The following is a 7192-nucleotide window of genomic DNA, read 5'->3' on the forward strand; positions in this document are numbered from 1 at the left end:
GATGGTGGGTATTTTGAGGATGAGGCGGCATTTGGGGGTGGTTGTTTTGAGGAGGAGGTGGAGTTTGGTAGGATACAGAAACATATTGGGGATTTTGGGTATTCAGATTTATAACTGACGGATTTTAAGCAGGTGTAGATAGTTGGTTCTGGGCTGGATCCATATTTGAAGAAGGGAAGTAGATTGGAGGCCTCCCATCAGTAGCGTTAGCAGCAAATCCTGGTGGAGGCAGATTCTGTCTCCTTTGCATTTCTACTCTCATCTCTGCAATCTGTTGCATCAACTGAAGAATCAACTCATTCTGGTCTGCTACGGTGGGTTAAACCACCACAACATCAGTAAGACTCACTTCTTCGTTATTATCCCCCACAACTGTCTTCCCTTTGTCTGAGCTTTGTCTAGGGAAGGAATCTGCGGGACCTTTTGATCTAGTGAAATAGGGATGATCTGCCAGCCTTTTGATCGACACGGATCAGTATGAAAGTACCCGAGAAGGAAAACAACTCAAAGGCAGATTTGTCAGTGCAGATTTTGAGTACAAAATGCATAATATCACATAGAGAGCAGATAAACACACAAGTTGTTTTGTTTGAGGATATCTTCAACCCACGAGTGAAGACGGAAATATATTCTTTTAACAAGCAGGAGTTTGTTTGTTTTAGTTTTCACGCTATCTCAAAAAAGCTAAATAATTTTGAGCTACGGTCTTCTTTCAGCTGCTCTTTAACTTCTGTTGATTTGATCTTCGTATCTTCTCGTAACATTGAGGGGGAATGAATATTTTTAAAGATAGGGGTCGGTCCTGGGAAGGCTGCTTACGTATCTCACAAGGAGAATTCAGACGTAACGTAGTTCGAGTACAAGATAAAATATTTTGATTCATTCGTTCATTACGATTACCAGGGAATTGAAAGGCAACAATAGAGCTTTTAAAAGATGAAATGATGACGACACGTTAGTCATTTCCCTTCTTGTTGCAGCATTAGTCTCCTCCTTTCAGATGACCTAGGAATGGAGGCTTGTAGATGATTTCCTCGTCGTCGTCTCAGTCGCTTCAGGGTGAACGTTATTGGGACCACTATTGGCTCCTTGCTCGTAGACGGGGTATTTTTTGCCCATTTTCCGAAGTTTATCAATCATGTTGCTATGGAAGGCTTTGTTGTTCTTCCTCAGTGCAGCCATCCTTTCTCTCATGGAGGTGAATTCTTCTATTTTCACTGTCAGCTCCTCATCAAGTGACATGTTTTTAGATAACAGAGCGGTTGTCTCCGATTTTATCTTCGCCTCTCTCTCTTCTCTTTCTTGCACTTTCAACTGAAGCATGTCCAACTTCCCTCGCAAGTCCTCTTTCTCCGTCTCAACATCTTTTTTTCTCTTCATCTGTGATGTCAGGTCCTCATCCAGTGTCACCGTGGAAGCTTTGTAGAATGTGGTGGCCACTTCGACCCTAAGTCTTTCTTCTCTAACTTCTTGAATTTCTCGAGTGATTTGTTCGATCTTTCTTTGTAACTCTTCTCCAATGAGTTTCATCTGGACATTCTTACCCTTATCCATAGCAGTGATTTGTTTTCCCTGGGACAGTAGAGTAATGTTTTAGGATTTGGAGTATGGTAGATGTTTTTGAGTGAGAAACTTAAGACTCTAAAAATTTTGATCGAACATTTTTGTGATAATGAGTCGTATAATTCTGGGAATTTCTGGCAGGGGTGGGTTTACAATATCCTCATTCATAGCAACGTAACACATAAGCAGTTAAACACATATATCACGTCCTAAACATGCTTGTGACCCTTTTATGCCAAGGGTAGGCCTAGCGAATCGAAGGATGTATATGCTTTTTAAACCCGATATTTTATTCCCAAAATACTTCATTAATAACATCTAGAATGTCTTATAAACATAAAACAAAAAAATAGTTTTGAAAACAAATTACAAAATGAAGTACAAATAAAGCAGTCCCACGCAGGGGATGGTAAATAAAATTCAAGCCTCCTCTGATTCTTCGTCAATTCTGGTCCTCTTGGCGATGTTGACCTCTTCCCACATAGCATATTTTTTCGCCCATAAATGATCTCTCACCAATCGAGTTCCTTCTTGATGTATGAACCCCTCTATCGACTGAATCTGTTGTTCCATGCTATCATCCAACTCTGCCATGCATTGTCTGGCTCTTCGCAGTTCTTGTTTCAATCGAGCTATGACTTGGCGTCTTCTGAGTGACGACGTTGATGCTCTAATTTATTTTTATCAAACTTCTCTTGAAGTCGGTGAAGTCGGACTTGATGTTGGGCTCCAATATCTGCAATAATGTGAGGAACGTTTGGACTAGGCTCAATAGTTCCATTTAGACTCTTTTTCAACCATTCTTTGTACTCCCTCGAACATTCTGGACGAAACATGTTTGGTACAAGTTCACCAACACTCTTCGAAATCTCCACATCCTATGCATGTCTTTAGCAAACGCAACTCGTCCATTCTCGTGGTCAGTTGCAAATTTCCTCATATATGCAATCTGGGGCAACTCTTGTTTCCCTCCTAGTTGTCTCAAAACGTGATTGAGAGCATATGGTCTAGTCCCTCTTAACCCAGCAAATACCTTATAAGGGACATTTTCTATTTGAACCACCATATTCTTAGTTACCACCAAACTATCTATTGACCATTGTACGTCTTCTTCTCTCAGCTCTCGAAGCCTCGAATATCAAAAACTCTATCCTCCAGTCTTATTGCAACGATTGTGATATAACCACCAATCATGACCATGTAGCTCGTTTGACCGCCTTAGGGGATCTGGTTCTTTTGGATTATGAGTTTTGATCAAATGTCGCATCATCCACCACTGTAGTATCAGATTACACCCTTGAAAAAAGCGTTCTCCGCTCTAACATTTGTCTAAGCCCTATAGATGTCGGCCAGAATCATAGGTGCTAAAGTGTAGTAATTTGTTGATGTTTTATAATTCACTCTATAGAAGATGGCATGAGTCACCATAAACACACTAAGATGAATAGTACATTTTGGTCCTCGAAGGAAAACCATCGTTCCGAGCAAACATATTGCAAATGCGAGGGAACGTGTCTTTTTCCATTTTTCTTTTGAAACGAACTTGTCTTAATTTTTGTCATTATCCCTTGCACGCCCGAACCGATAATATAGTTTTTTGAAGGTTATATTTAGACCAAGGATCTTTTCCATCCACTCGGCTTTAACCAATGACAATTTTTCTCTAATTTTGGTGAAATCTCATATTATGAAATTTAGGAGATCTGTATCTGGATGTCGTTTCCTTTTGTTGCACATGGCGACACTTTCATAGCTGATAAGAACTTCTTCTATAGTTGGCGTCAACTCCACTTCCCCGAACTGAAAGACCATGTTCTCACAATCCCAGAATTTCACCATCGTCTCAATTAGGCTAGGTCAAGCATTCATCTCTAGCAGCGATGGAAGGTAACCTATGTGTTTCTGAACGATTATTTTATTGTCGTTGTTCATGAACCTCCACCATACTTTGAGGAAGGGATCAGTGATAGTAATCATTCTTGTTTTCAAAGGCTCGTGTGTCGAATTCATCCTACAAAAATAGCAAATAAAAATTAGTCAACCCCCACCCCGTAGATAATAAATTATTTTAAAACGTATATACATCCTTCAATCAACACGTAAGCATGATTGTCTATTTTTGGCAATTTAGGCCAAGTAGACACAAGGTGGGCTTCTAATGGGCCCAACATGCCTTGGGCGTTGGGTCATCTTAGTTCAAATGCTCCTAAATTCGGGATTTAGCCCAGCTTTACACTAGTTGACTAGGAGTGACTTTTGAAAAGACCAGGAACCCAAATGGACAATTTGGGCTGGAACTCGCGACAACCATTGGACGCATAACGAACCAATAAATTGTCGCTAATTCCGAATTAACAGAGTCGCCACTTGATTTTTAATAAAAGTCAAAAAAAACTTATTAATTATTTTTCAAAAGATTTAAAACAGATAAAAATCAGTTAAAAGGGTTCGAAGTTCAAATGTGCATTTCGAGAAGGTGTTAGGCCCTCGGAATGCCCACTAACTTGCGGTTGACCATCAATTTGACTAAAATGACTTTCAAACAACTTTTTAATTTTTTAATTGAAGTAAAAGAATTTTTTTTTCATTTGCTCAATTTAATTATTATATTAAGGGGAAAATAAAATAGGGGGTTAAAGTGAAAAAATAAGTCTTATGTGTTAACAAGATCAATATTAAAATAAACTCTAAGTAATAAACATCTATAAAATAAATATTTGTATTTTTTTAATATAAAGAGAAATGGCTATTTTAGGGATGTGATTAAATTAAAACCAAAAATCAAATAAGGGAAACTTACATAAATATACTAAAATAAAAAAATATTTACCATTTATAGCAATAATATCTTTTTTTCACTTGATCACTTTTAATTCATTTTTAATACAAGTTTAATACATATTACAAATAACAATTTATTATTCATATATAATACAAATTTTAATAATGGATAATACATTTATCGCACATTTTAATACACTTATAATACAATATGTCAAATTTTTACCAAACAAACATAATATATTTCAAAAAACAATTATAATTCATATATATTGCATACATAATTCACTTTTAATTCATATTGTAGATTTGACATAGCATTGTTATAAATGGTAATAAATAAAAAGTATTACTAAAATCAGTAATTATTTATTAAAATGTACTAATTTATGTAATTTTTCCAATATGTTAGTCCAACATCATAATAAATAAATAAGAAAAGAAGAGATATCCAATTTGGGCCTTAGGCCCGAATTCTGCCGCTGCAATTTTCAGGGCCTTTAGGCCTATTTCCTTCAAAATCATGATACACCTTGAGTGTATATTCGATGTATATGCTATGTATATTAACTGTTTTTACGCTCTCAAACCTGTGATTTCAATCAAAACTTTGTATTTTTGCGTTTTTCATTGCTTGGCCACATTTTCAACTATGTATGGCATATTCATACTGTATACTAGTGTATACAATTTGTATATCAACCTATTTTTCGGCTTTTCGGGGGCTGGAAAATCAATTTCCAGCAATATTGCTAATTTTAACATGTCCACCCACTTCCTAAGTTTGCCCAGACGGCTGAATGGATGGAGAAAAGCGGGGAGATGACGAAACAATGAGTCCAATCGAACTTAATACGGGTTCACATGATGCGAAACAAAAAAACATTAGGATCTAAAGTAAACAGAACAGCAATGTTTATGCTTTGAGCAAATGTACAACAGCTTCCAAGTTAGAATATACCAAACAATTTTTCTTCTTCTTTTTTTTATTTTTGTTTCTATCCATTAATAAAGATGTAAGGACAAAGGGTAGTAGACTACAAGTGACGTGTAAAATCAAAAGAGTTACTCATGCATGAACTATTGCTTCCAAATATACTCATCAAAATGAAACTAACGGTAGTAGACTACGAGTGACGTGGAAAATCAAAAGAGTTACTCATGCATGAACTATTGCTTCCAAATATACTCATCAAAATGAAACTAACCCCCCATTGGGCCCACGAGTTAATTCTCATTTTTGTGCATGACATGATGGCGGATAACACCACTCTAACAAAACTCCAAACGTATAAATTTATGGAAACGAGAGGCTTCCCCAAATCTTATGATAAACTAAACACCTAATTAAGCACCCAAGTAATATATATATAACATAAAATTAAGAACCTAACTATCTCCCTTTGTCTGATAAAATCAATGGATGGAAAATCTACAAAAATGCCTTCAAACAAAAAAGATAGGAAGAAACACAGTAACATGAAGAATGAAGGTCATACACACATAAATAACTCGACGGACATAAACTAGATACCTATTCTAACTTGTGACTAGAAATCGCGCCGCGAATAAGCAAAGACGAACCCAATGACATTATAGTGCAGAAAACTCATTGAACATTGAATGAAGCAAACATCGGACAGTTGACACACTCAAGATTGAAACTAATAAAAGTTTAACTAACTATAGAGTACACAAAAATCGCCTCGTATGTAACATTCAAAATATCTCAACTATAATTGACTCAAACGAGATATCGAAATAAAAAAAAATCGATTAAGAGCAATCATACATCATATTTTAAAACACAAAATTCGACAACAATCTATAACGGCAACTAACACATCTCATTAAAATAGAAAAGACGAGAAAAATACTAAACAGGGAGGCATTACCTTTTCCGGGCAGCGACTCTGGGACGATGAATAGAAGATGACGAACTTTACCACGAAAAAAAAAACTTATGATACGAACAGTAATCAAAGAAATCGACAACAAACCCAAGAATTTTTTGTTCGGAGTTATATTTGAGCGTATTCTTAGTAACTTGCTAGAAATTCTGTCAAGAATTTCCAAACCAACGACAACTCAAAAAAATTGCTCTTTTTTTTTCTTTTTCCTAAAAATAATTTTCTCCTCTGTATTTCTTTTTAAAAAAATTCCCCCCCTTTTCCAAATGAACCAAGGCGATTATACATATAAAATGACTGGGGTTTTCATTTTTTTAAATAAAATAAACGGATCGAATTCGGATCAAAACTCATCTTCAACAAATTTGAATTCTTTCACCGAAAAAGACCAACACCTTTTTCTGAGGTTTCAGCTCTATCCCTGAAGAGGAAAGAGGGACGAACGTCTTCGATCGATTTGGTGTCCTTAGGGGGAATATGTGGCTCGATCTCGAGCCAAAGAACGTTTTGCGTCTGTTACAATAGTACTGTGGGAAAAGAGCTCGAAGAAAACGACAAGGGGATGGGAGAACGATCTGTGCCTATCGCTTCTTTTTCTGAGAAATCACGTTCTCACTGGAGGGGGGTCGTACGGGCTGAATTTGGATTTTCTTTCATTGGAGTTGGATTGGTCGGGGCAGTTGGGTCTCTATTTGGTGTTTGAGTATTGTTGGACAATAGATTTCAGTTAGGGAAATTTTTCAAAATGTTAATATTTTAGCATTTAAGAGGGCTCATTAGCAACACTTTCAATATTTAGTAATAATGTCAAATTTTAGTTTGTTATGTATCTTATTTACGTTTTTATTATTTGTTTTTATTTAAAAAATATAATTATTTAATAACAAAAGGGAGAAAATCAAGGGAGAGAATATTTCAAAAAAAAAAAGTAAGGATCC

The 7192-nt window shown here is 36.1% G+C and overlaps 1 long non-coding RNA gene across 1 annotated transcript; it reads right to left on the reverse strand.

The window, feature by feature from the left end:
- Positions 1-1832: 1832 nt before the first annotated feature.
- On the reverse strand, positions 1833-6910 carry LOC104649705 (uncharacterized). Its single transcript, XR_743618.4, has 2 exons — positions 6240-6910; positions 1833-3574 (listed from the first exon to the last, which is right to left on the reverse strand). It is a non-coding gene; the product is annotated as an uncharacterized lncRNA (long non-coding RNA).
- Between the last annotated feature and the right edge of the window lie 282 nt (positions 6911-7192).

This window comes from Solanum lycopersicum, chromosome 10 (assembly GCF_036512215.1).
Source record: "Solanum lycopersicum chromosome 10, SLM_r2.1".
Lineage (NCBI taxonomy): Eukaryota > Viridiplantae > Streptophyta > Magnoliopsida > Solanales > Solanaceae > Solanum > Solanum lycopersicum.